The sequence below is a fragment of the Podarcis pityusensis genome (genome assembly GCF_964106645.2).
Source record: "Podarcis pityusensis genome assembly, chromosome: 6".
NCBI classification, from domain to species: domain Eukaryota; kingdom Metazoa; phylum Chordata; class Lepidosauria; order Squamata; family Lacertidae; genus Podarcis; species Podarcis pityusensis.
In genome coordinates, this window is record NC_138030.1 from 40,563,247 (window position 1) to 40,575,278 (window position 12,032).

Consider the following 12,032-nt stretch of genomic DNA (forward strand, 5'->3'; position numbering starts at 1 on the left):
AACACTGCCCTAAGACTGGCAAGGTCAGCATTCGACTTCTATCTCTATTCTGAAGCTCCACTTGAAACTTCAAGCAAATTCATATGCCTCAGGGCCTTGTTTTTATTCTGTGGGCAGTAATTTTCCTTTGTGGTTTAGAGTGGATGAGCTGCCTTGCATGAGGGACCTTGGAGCTAGCTGCTAGAGGGTGATACCACCAATACTTAAAACCAATCAAATTTGCATTGTGGCAGCTAAAATGTCAGAAACTGAAACAATCCAGATTCTAAAATAAGTTATAGCGGCACAAGTGGTTGCCGTGTTCTAAATTGCTCATAAGAATGTGCAGCCACAGCTCTCTTAATATAAGGAAAGCACTGTAACTGGATGTCGCACAGTAGCCCACAGGGCAAGTTTTCAATCTTGCCTGAATAGATGTGCAAGAGCAAGACTGCCAGCTGATATATTATGCACTGTAGTCCAATTCTGAATTTATTCAGAAGAACAGGGACTCTCTCTTGGCACCTTTAACCTACACTATTTGCATCTCTACCCAATATATTGATCTGCCCCCCCCCCCAAATAACTAGTGATAACTCCCCAATTTGCCCTTCTCTTACTTTTGCTCACACAGATAGATTATACAGGGGAAATGCCTCTTCTACAGTGCAGATTATCAGTGAGGGGCTGCAGGTTCAAATCCACATTCTTAAGGGCATCCCCCAAGAACAGTATCTTATGGAATTAACTACCCTGGGATATAAAAGTCTCTGGACTCACCTCACTTCAGCTTCTTTATTGCTACGTTCAAGAGAAGAATTGCAGATTGAAATAAACTGGCAGAAAGTCCATAATTCCCAGGAAGACCTTTTGTACCCACACCAATAATAATATAATATAGTTGGGGGGACCTTAAAGTTCATTTAATCCAGTGGTACCCAAACTTTCCCCCCTTCCAATGGCAACATGAAAATTGCTAAGCGTCTTGGCAGACCACTTAATGATTTCCCTGCCTGCTGTAGCAATTGTAATGTGCAGTAATAGATGTCGCATGATTTAAATTGAATTTTTATTGCTTCTTTTATTTCTTATATTGTATTTTGTTGTTTTACAACCTGAATTCAAATTGCATTTTATTGTATCACAGCAAATAAAAGAAGCAATAAAAATTCAATTATAAATCAATGTGAATATTTAATACAGACACATCGTGGACCACCTGAATGAAGCTCATGGACACAGGTTGGGAAATGCTAATCTAGTCCAACCCCTTGCTAATTCAAGAAACCTACTACTACTACTGCAGCAGCGTATTTTTAAAAACAAATTATTAAAGATTTTCTTGGGTTGCAGAAGTATGTGCATTTTCAGGTCATAGAGTATTTTCTACAGATCAGTTACATTCAATGAGAGACATCTGATGAGCAGAGACTAGGTGGTCACCCAATAATCTCTAACAAGAGAGATTCCACGTTACATAGCATTCACAGAAAAACACAGTAGCATCAAGAATTTTGTCAGAGTACGAAGCAGGGTAACTCAAGAGTGGCCAACACAGTGCTGTGGTGCCCTTGTCCTGACACTGGCACCACTGGCATTTACTTGGATGGTACAAATGGAGAGTCAGGGTAGAACAGAAGTCTTGGCAAAGCCAAACTGGTGCTGCCACCATAGGACCAGCCTCTCTGTTGGCCTGCCAACCTGCTCACTGTCCAGGTAAGCAGCCATGATGCTAGTGTCAGAAAGGTGGCTCTGTGGGCAATACACCTAAAAGAACCTGGAATTCTTTGTTTGAGTAAACAAGGGATGAACACCCCAAGATATCAGTTATGAGGGAACAACCTTTGCTATTTGATTGTGTCAATAAGCCTTGACTAACAACATTCCTCCAGTGTACTAACAAATGCCACCGGTTCTGTTTTTTTAACTTCCTTCCTTCAAGTTAGTCAGGTTCAAAGTGGATTCTTCCCCACAGACACTAAATGTAGCAGCTGCTCCTACTCATGGAAAATTTCAAAAACGCTGGTGCACTATGAATAGCCGACTAGTCAAAAGTTTAAGGACATATAAAAGGCATTGGGAACGTCGTGCAATATGCACTCCTGCAAGAGGCACAAGCCAAGAGAAGGGTCAGAGCTTCATAGAATGCTTGTAGGAACTGAACACACACCTGCTCTCTCCCTTCCCATTTCAGGACTTGTGATAAATGTACGAAAGGGATGGAATAGAATGGAGACAGTCTTTTAGGCAACCTGTGTAGCATAGCAACAGTAGTGAAAAAGGTGTTGCTTGCAACAGCACAGCTTGGCTCTTTACAGAATACTTTCATATGAAGTGCTCGCTCCAAGACTATATGAAAGTGGAACCATCCCCATCTCTGAATGGCACAGCTTCTTCCTCTAAATCCCTACAGCTGAAGGGAATGATGAATACAAATGAGAACAGAACATACTAATGTCCACTGGAGAAAATGCTTGCAGTCTAATATTACTATTAAAAAAAAAAAAACCTTTGTGATGGAAGGAAGGTCACATTTGAACAGATTTCCTGTTCTGCCACCCATGGGGTTTTTTTCACTGTCCCTTTATAAGTCAGCTGCTAAAAATGCCTAGCAGCTCCACCAGCTTCCTTAATACTTATATACTTGTCTTCAACTTTATTAGAGCCCATCATCCTTACAGTAACAATTTCATCACCCCTAAAGCAACATGCCAATCAACTCCAACTCACTTGGCTGGAAGAAATTAAAAATTAAAAATCAATGCCAGAAGCCTGAAGTTTCAAGGTACTAGGTCTTCCCCTTCACAATTAATGCCAGTATTGTGCTCATCCATCTGCAAAAGTCACTCTCCCTTTTGTTTTCTTAGAGAGAACGGTCAGTTTAAACACCCCTGGCACAAATTCTAGTCTGGCAAGGCAGGTGGCTCCAGTCTTATGCATTATCTCATCTTGCTTAGGGAATCTCTTAACTCTATGGAAGAAAACCATGCCAAATAAGTATTTTAAAGATAGTTGCTCCATGAACTCAGAAAAACAGTGGAGATGCTGGAGGAATCCAGAATGTTGTATGAGCAAAAGATTGTGCTTAATCTTTTAGATTAACTCTTGCTTGGACATTACATCAGGTAGCAGAGAAAAACAGAAACCTCTGAAGAATAGGCTTGAAGAATCTCATACTGGATTTCCAAAGCAGAGTTCCTTCCCTTCCCTCCTCCTCCTCCTCCTCTCCTACAAAAGCCAAAGCTTGTACCTGACAGAAGTCCACTTCAAGGGGTCTGGAGGCCAGGATAATATGGTTTAAAAGATATGGGAGGCTTCCAGGTGAACACAAGACTCCCCAGGTTACATAATGTCCAACTTCACTATCTGAATGGTTTGCAGGCATCAAAGATTTCAGATAAACCAGCATGCACCTAAAGATAAACACAGGGCATGGCCTGGCTTTTTAAACACACAAGATACAGGGATAAACTTGTGAACACTCCAAACCGCAAGTGGGCCCTGCACAGGATTGCATGCTCCCTACAAAATAACTCCATGCACACAGAAAGCCAGCTATTAGAGAGAAGGCTGGTCCTTGTATTACCTTAGTAACGGGCTAGCTTTCTGTGTGGAGGAATCTGTCACCAGTCCTCATGGAGGGACAGCTCACAGTTTCCTTCTGCCATGTCAAAACCTAGACCCAGGGAGGTCAGAGGTGAGGTTAACCTTCAAATCCCAGGATGTGTTTGGGCTGCTGCCTTCTCCCCAAAACCGAATTAGTTCCCCGAGTCTCCTCCGGGGTCTGAACTTTCTTCCCTTCGAGAGCCCCAACACACAGCCACCGAAAATCGCACCCCTGAGAGGCGAGCAGCCGAGAAGGAGCAAGCTGGAGAGCTTAGCTCCAAGGGGGCCCTGAAAGAAAAGGCGCTTGTTCCTGGAGCCTCCTCCTCCTCGCCCCACCTTTGCTCTGTTTACACTGCCGCGCCGCCGAACTGAAAGAGAGAAGCGCGCCACGCAGGGCACGAGCCGGCGAGGGCTTACCGGCTCCGGCTTCGAGGGGCTCCCCTTCGAAAAGCGCCCGAGCCCCGCTTCCACGCGTCTCGCCCTTCTTCCACGCCCCGGCTGGGACTCCCGGGTGTTCCTCACCGTCCGGCCGAGAGCAGAAAGCAGAACTGGCGGCTTCTGGTTTCCAGCGACAACCTGAGGCAGGAGGAGGCGGAGCCACGGCTAGGGAGCGACCAATCCGACTTCGCGCGGCGCTGGCTCCTCCCCCGTCGCTCGGTGGCATCGGGCGTGGGGTGCTTTGGGGTGTTGGGGTTTTTTGCTGAGGCTGCAGAGGGGGCGGGGCTGCCTCCCCCCCTCCCGGCTTTAGAGATGCCGCTCTGCGTTGTCAGCGGCAAGGCGGAAATTCAACAGGTGCTGCTTTTCGTGGAACCGTTTGCTCCAGGGGTCAGGCTAGATGATCCTTGGGGGTATCTTCCAGCTCTACAATTCTATGATTCGGTGGCAGGGCATCATCTTTGCATGCAGAAGATCCCAGGTTCAAAACACCCCCCAACCCCAATATCCAGGTAGTGCCCAGGGCCAGATTTAGGTTTGATGAAGGTCATGGGGTCCTTTATATGTCCAGCTGTCCTTTGTCAACAACAAATTGTCGCTCTTTTTTGTGTTGAATATATGCTATATGGTAGGGATGCGGGTGGCGCTGTGGGTTAAACCACAGAGCCTAGGACTTGCTGATCAGAAGGTCGGCGGTTTGAATCCCTGCGACGGCGTGAGCTCCCGTTGCTCGGTCCCTGCTCCTGCCAACCTAGCAGTTCAAAAGCACCTCAAAGTGCAAGTAGATAAATAGGTACTGCTCCGGTGGGAAGGTAAACGGCGTTTCTGTGTGCTGCTCTGGTTTGCCACAAGCGGTTTAATCATGCTGGCCACATGACCCGGAAGCTGTACGCCGGCTCCCTCGGCCAATAAAGTGAGATGAGCACCGCAATCCCAGAGTCGGTCACAACTGGACCTAAAGGTCAGGGGTCTCTTTACCTTTTATATGCTATATGGTAATTTGTGGACCTAATAGGTATCTAAAGCCATTTGCACATAACAAAATATTCATTTTATCAAAGTAATTGTGGAACTGAAATACAATTCAGAAGAAGTATATTAATAGTGAAATTTGAGGGGGAGGGTCAAGAGAGTGGAGCCCTAAGCTATAGCTTGTTTATCTTATAAGTAAATCCGGCATATTTACGTTCATTCACTAGTGCCATAGGAGCCAATTCCTAGGGACCGAGGTCCCTTTGTCCCTCCCCAATAAAATATTTGAAGGGATCACCGTCACCTCCTCCAAGTTGATGGGCATTGCCATTAAAATAGGGTGTGTTTGCCACATCTTGTGACTGATTGTGTGGGACTTACCTGGCTCCCCCCCCCCCACACAATTTTATTCAAGTTGCCACCCTTGGGTAGTGCTGGGAAAGGCCACTTGCCTGAAATTCCTGGAGAGGTGCTGACAGTCAGTGCTGGCAATATGGAACCAGATGACCAATATGCAGCTTTCTGCATATTCTCATATGTTCCTGAAGAGATTTAGCAGATGCCAGGAGAAGAAGGCATGACAGATAAATTAAAACCTCCAGGTTCAGAGCAGAGGTAATTTTCCACTGAAAACCATGTATAGGGGGTGGCCCCCAGTGGTGCAGTTGTTTAAACTTTTTCTAGACGAGCCAGTTATTTGATGGTTATTTTGCATTGTTTTATGGTGTTTCATGCTTTATTACACCTGTCTAATAGCTTACTTCTTTCATAAAAATTATATACCACTTGATTGCAGAAAACCTTAAAGCCTTTTACAAAAGCAGCTGGTTTTGATATGAGGAGGTGGTGTATAAATATTTTTTAATATATAAAATCTGTAACTGGCTGGGTAAGTACATGAGTTGATGGATGGGCAAGCTCATTAGCTATTATGTCACTGAGCCAGGATAACACAGTCTAGAAAGATCCCAGGAGCTCGTAATTTAGGTACTCACGTTAGTATAAAATGGCATGAGAAGACAGAGACGGGAGTAATGGAAACCCTTGGATTCTGGCTTGGTTGTACACAATATTGCCATTTTGTAGACATAAGGGTAGGCTTTGGGTCATACAGGAGGTCTGAGTGAGGCCTGATCTCCTCTATTCATTTCAGGAAAATAGGGCTGGCACCAGGATTTCCTTACTCATGTTATCTGCCACTGCTGAATTGCACTGGGCAAAGTATTTCTGCCGTTCCAAGGACAGAAACAACAACATGAGGTAGATCTGACAGCCCTGTGATCATTTCCAACAATCCAATTCCCCTTTTCAATAGCAATGAAAACACAAGCCTATTATTTTGTGACTTGGCTTTTGTATTCATTCGCTTCCCCATTTTTCTGCAGTGGATTTTGTTATCTGCTTTCTGCTGCAAAATGTTATTTAAAAGCAAAATCAAACCCGGCTTCCTCCAAATAGATATCCACATCGAACAAGTGAAGGTGTGAACACCATCAAAATTGAAATTATTTAATTAATAATCACCACCACCTCACACTCATTTTTTATTGCATCCTTGCCATCGCAGGAACTGGAATAATTAATTCCAGGCTAACTTCTAACCTGAAGGAAGCATAAGGTGATTTAAGAATCCAAATACAAAGCAGAGGATAGAAAACATGGACTTTGTTGTGATTAACATATGGAATGACACCAGGATCTTGTAGCAGGTAGATAATAATGCAAATGGTGATTATAAATGGAAAAATTTGCATGTTGGAATACAAGGCAAAGAATGCTATTAAAAGAAAACAAAGTTAGCAGGAGCAGTGCTCCCTCATTCCCCAGACAGATAGAATATTTTGCTTTTGTATTTGAATAATCAGGTGTCTTTTTCTTATTTAGATTTGGATGCTACTAAAAGACAGAAGAATGTGCATACAAAATGGAAAAGGAGATTCTCCATCCCCCCAACAATACACAAATTATTTGTGAAACTCATTAGTATCGATCAGTAGCTATCATAACCAAATTGGGCCAGAAATGTGATTACTCCCCCCGCAAAAAAATGCATTTTAAAGCATGTAAAACTTGAACAGCATGCTTGCCCCCTGCTGCATTGTTGAAAGAAAGCAGTTGCATTTCAGATCAGAAGTTCAAGGTATGTTTGTCAATACCAAAGGCTGAGTGAGAGCCCCTGAGCTCCAGTCTCAGTCAAAAGAGAGTTCATTCATCTCTTCTTTCCAGAGCAAAGAGTGCAGCTCAGTTAATAGTGTCCAAAATCAAGTATAGGTTGGTGGTGGAGATCATCCATGTCCTGCTAACAAAGTTAATAAACATGTATCAAACCCATTCAGGAAAGTCTTTTTTTTCGGCCCACTGGCAACACTAACATTTGTGTTAACTTTTCAAGCAAAACCACCTGCCATACCCACTTATATGCATCCCCTGAAATTTTTCCAATTACATGGCATCAGTTTGATGGCTTAGCAGCTCTTTATGCTTCAAATCTAAATCAAGGCCTATATATAGATTTAAAAGCACCAGCTGTGGAGAGGGGTAGACCCACTGACCTGTAATGGAGCTGGCTTCCTGAAACACCTGCACCCCCCCCAAAAAAGCCTATGCTTGGGTGTGATTACTTATTTGGTTTGGGTGGAAGGAATGCATGTAACATGCCCAGATGATGCATACAACATCATTGCCTTCGGGATTAAAATTGATAGTTCATTCAGCAGCTTGGAACTCCCTGGCATTGCATACCAAACAGGTGCTCTCTCTATCATCTTTTCAACACCTGCTAACATTCCTCTTTCAAACAAGCCTTCTAAAATCCCAGCTGCTACCCGTCTATTAATTGAATTGATTTTGTGTATGTGATGTCGACGTTTTACACTTTTTTTTATATTTATAATGTTTGTTGAATTGCCTTTCTATATGCAGTTGTTTCAACTGTTTTACATACATACACAAAGTATCAAATGTGGTGACAGTAATAATAATGCAACAAAGCAACACCACCACAAACTGGCTTATAAGTATAAAACCAAATTTACTAGAATAATAGCTAGAATAGAGATAGACTTGTAACCATTCAAGCAACAAACACACTAAGGTGCCATATGCAAAACAAAGCCTGGAGATACTGTAATCATGGAGTGGATAAATGTACAAGTTATCCACAAGTTATCTTAACAAGTTACATGTGCAATAAACATTATACAGACTGGATAAATGAACCGTTCAACAAGTAGCGTAAGTTCAATCACAGAATGGCAACCCCGTGCCGCCACAGTGGCAAAGGTAGCACACTGGAGAATATGAAAAAGTTTTTCAAAGCTGTTTTTCAAAGATTGAACTGGATGAGATGTTCTTCAATGGGTCTTGAGTTGGAAACACAAAGCCGTATGTATGGATCAATCACAGGAAGGCAAATCAAAGCCACCACCCTGGTGAGAATAACGCAAGTGGGCAAAAGGATTTTTGTTGTTGCTTGAATGGTTATAAGTCTATCTCTATTATCAACTGTTTTACATACAGTAATGTCACTTTTACAATATTGTAGATCTCTTTGGGGTGCCTCAAGGGAAGTGGTTTGTAAATTCTATAAATAAAACAATTCTACTTTGAATCACTCTGTTTCTTGCACACTGCCTATGAAGCATCTGCCACCAGGTCTTGTCAAAAACGTGCAGTAAACTAGATGGAGAAATAGGTTAAGCAACATGCATGTTACATATATTTTAGGCTGCAATCCTATTATGGGAGTGCGTCACATTGAACTCAATGGGACTTATTTCTGAGTAGACGTGTCTATGGTAAACACTACAAATAGCTTGGATGCAAAATGGTCTGATTTCAGAAGCCACTTAGGAGAAATGTGCACCTTGTGAAATAAATATGCAGTTAAAATATTAACATAGAATTATAGAATTGTAAAGTTGCAAGGGTCCTCGAGGGTCATCTAGTCCAACCCCATGCAAATGCAGGAATCTCAGCTAAAACATCCATGACAGATGGCCATCCAACCTCTGCTTAAAAATCTCCAAAGAAGGAGAGTCCACAACCTCCCAAGGGAGACCATTCTACTGTTGAATAGCTCTTACTGTCAGAAAGTTCTTCCTTATGTTTAGTTGGAATCTCCTTTCTTTCATGCTCATCGAGATACAGTTCTCTTTACATTATTTTATCACCTACTTTGAGGGTGTTTAAAGTCAAAAGATGGGTTCAAAAATGCCCAAGAAACAGCTACAAAAATGTGCATCAACGTTCATGCCCGCAATGGCCCTCTACACCCAATTAAAACCAGGGCATAGGCTGGCACAATGCCACAAAACCATTAGCTTGTTTAGCTTACTAAACAAAACTGATCCTGTGTGAGATAATTTTATGAGCTATCATTGAGTTCAGACTTAAATCTTGCCACTGTGTCACAGGAACTATTTGTTGGACCATAATGTTCATTATATCATCATCATCATCACCAGTGGCAATGAGAGCCTAAGCCTGTAATTTGAATGGAAGGGATGCAAAAAGAGCCTGCTGGTTATCCAGAAGAAAAAATCAGCTGTTCAGAGACATCTTGAGGAGCAGTACTGGAAATGATCACTGCTTCTGAAAACCAGCAATAAAAGGACCCTTCAGATTATTCTTTGTACCTCTGCATCTCATTTTCTCTACTACTGATGTTTGTTATTGTCTGCCAAGATTTTAGTAATATTCCCAATCTTCTTCCTTTGCTCGTTCTACTTAGATTGCACATGCTTCTGGCAGAGACCATGTTACTTTTAAGCAGTCCTAGAACACAGTGGGAATTAAATAAATATTATGGAGAAATAATTATCCCGCAGCAAGAAGACTTGGGTCATCTGACTTAACTCCTTCTAAACACTGGGACACCACACAATTGCACTCATTTCACATGCTAGCAAGTGTTATGCTTAAAATTCTACAAGGAAGGCTCAAGCAGTATGTGGACCGAGAACTCCCAGAAGTGCAAGCTGGGTTTAGAAGAGGCAGAGGAACCAGAGACCAAATTGCAAACATGCGCTGGATTATGGAGAAAGCTAGAGAGTTCCAGAAAGACATCTACTTCTGCTTCATTGACTATGCAAAAGCTTTTGACTGTGTTGACCACAGCAAACTATGGCAAGTTCTTAAAGAAATGGGAGTGCCTGATCACCTCATCTGTCTCCTAAGAAATCTCTATGTGGGACAAGAAGCTACAGTTAGAACTGGATATGGAACAACTGATTGGTTCAAAATTGGGAAAGGAGTACGACAAGGCTGTATATTGTCTCCCTGCTTATTTAACTTATATGCAGAATTCATCATGCGAAAGGCTGGGCTGGATGAATCCCTAGCCGGAATTAAGATTGCTGGAAGAAATATTAACAACCTCAGATAGGCAGATGATACAACCTTGATGGCAGAAAGTGAGGAGAAATTAAAGAACCTTTTAATGAGGGTGAAAGAGGAGAGCGCAAAATATGGTTTGAAGCTCAACATCAAAAAAACGAAGATCATGGCCACTGGTCCCATCACCTCCTGGCAAATAGAAGGGGAAGAAATGGAGGCAGTGAGAGATTTTACTTTCTTGGGCTCCATGATCACTGCAGATGGTGACAGCAGCCACGAAATTAAAAGATGCCTGCTTCTTGGGAGAAAAGCAATGACAAACCTAGACAGCATCTTAAAAAGTAGAGACATCACCTTGCCAACAAAGGTCCGTATAGTAAAAGCTATGGTTTTCCCAGTAGTGATGTATGGAAATGAGAGCTGGACCATAAAGAAGGCTGATCGCCGAAGAATTGATGCTTTTGAATTATGGTGCTGGAGGAAACTCTTGAGAGTCCCATGGACTGCAAGAAGATCAAACGTATCCATTCTGAAGGAAATCAGCCCTGAGTGCTCACTGGAAGGACAGATCCTGAAGCTGAGGCTCCAATACTTTGGGCCATGAGAAGAGAAGACTCCCTGGGAAAGACCCTGATGTTGGGAAAGATTGAGGGCACAAGGAGAAGGGGACGACAGAGGACGAGATGGTTGGACAGTGTTCTCAAAGCTACCAGCATGAGTTTGACTAAACTGCGGGAGGCAGTGGAAGACAGAAGTGCCTGGCGTGCTTTGGTCCATGGGGTCACGAAAAGTCAGACACGACTAAATGACTAAACAACAACAAATACTGGTGGCCTGCAGCCTAACTTAGTATAAAGTCCTTTCAAATAATTACATCAAGTGCTGTTTCTTGGCTTCTGTACTGTGAAATGGGGTATAGGAAGTGTTATACAAAAAAGGCCAAACCAGCTGACATTGTGTGAATGAAATTAACATGGTGAGCGGCATGGGGACTATGGGGGAAGGGTGGAGAAAGAATTTTATGTCCTACAAAAGTTGCCCTTCTCAAGGCCAGTACAGGATTCCCTTCAAATGCAAATAGCAGCCATGTGTGTGTGTGTTTCATCAGGATCACAGCAGAAGGGAAAGGGTGGAGCTCCACCTTCCAACTCCTTCAACCATTTACATTTTTTTTAAATGTGTAGTTTAATTGCATCCACAGAATTCACAATGAGCCTCATTTGGCCCCTAGCAAGAGCTGGACAAAAGGAGAAAACATCCTTGCCATCTTTGAAAACTGACTGCACAGCCTCTGAAAATGTCATAGATAAATTTAATGGAAACCAGGTCCCTTTCAGATGGAGTCACTGGGTGGTAATAAATGAACAGGCAGAACAAATTCTGCTTGCATAAGGGGTCTTCCCTCCCCCCCGCCCCACATGTACCCCCAATGTTCCCCCCACCCCACATGTACCCCCCCCCAATGCTCTGGAGAGATGACAGAAGCCCCAGAACAGGTTTAGGGTGGGCGGGGAGCAGTTCAACTGCTGAGCAGACTGTCAAATATATTGTCAAATCTACCTTGTTGTTGGATTGAGAATCAGTAGCTAGACATAACATAGGGAAGTGGGGCTGGGACAGATTCTGCCAAGTGCCTGGCCTAAGACTGATGACTTTTCTCTGGCAGACTCACTGTGCTTTGAGCAGGTGTAGGAAAGGCTGCA

The 12,032-nt window shown here is 43.1% G+C and overlaps 1 protein-coding gene across 2 annotated transcripts in view; it reads right to left on the reverse strand.

The window, feature by feature from the left end:
- The window catches only part of CDK18 (cyclin dependent kinase 18), a 100,731-nt gene extending 96,588 nt beyond the window's left edge, over positions 1 to 4,143 (reverse strand). The window contains exon 1 of one of the 2 annotated variants that reach the window (XM_081009090.1): positions 4,003 to 4,143. The gene's annotated coding sequence lies outside the window, so the exon portion shown is untranslated. The remainder of the gene's footprint in view (positions 1 to 4,002) is intronic. The other variant, XM_081009089.1, reaches the window with a different exon arrangement.
- Between the last annotated feature and the right edge of the window lie 7,889 nt (positions 4,144 to 12,032).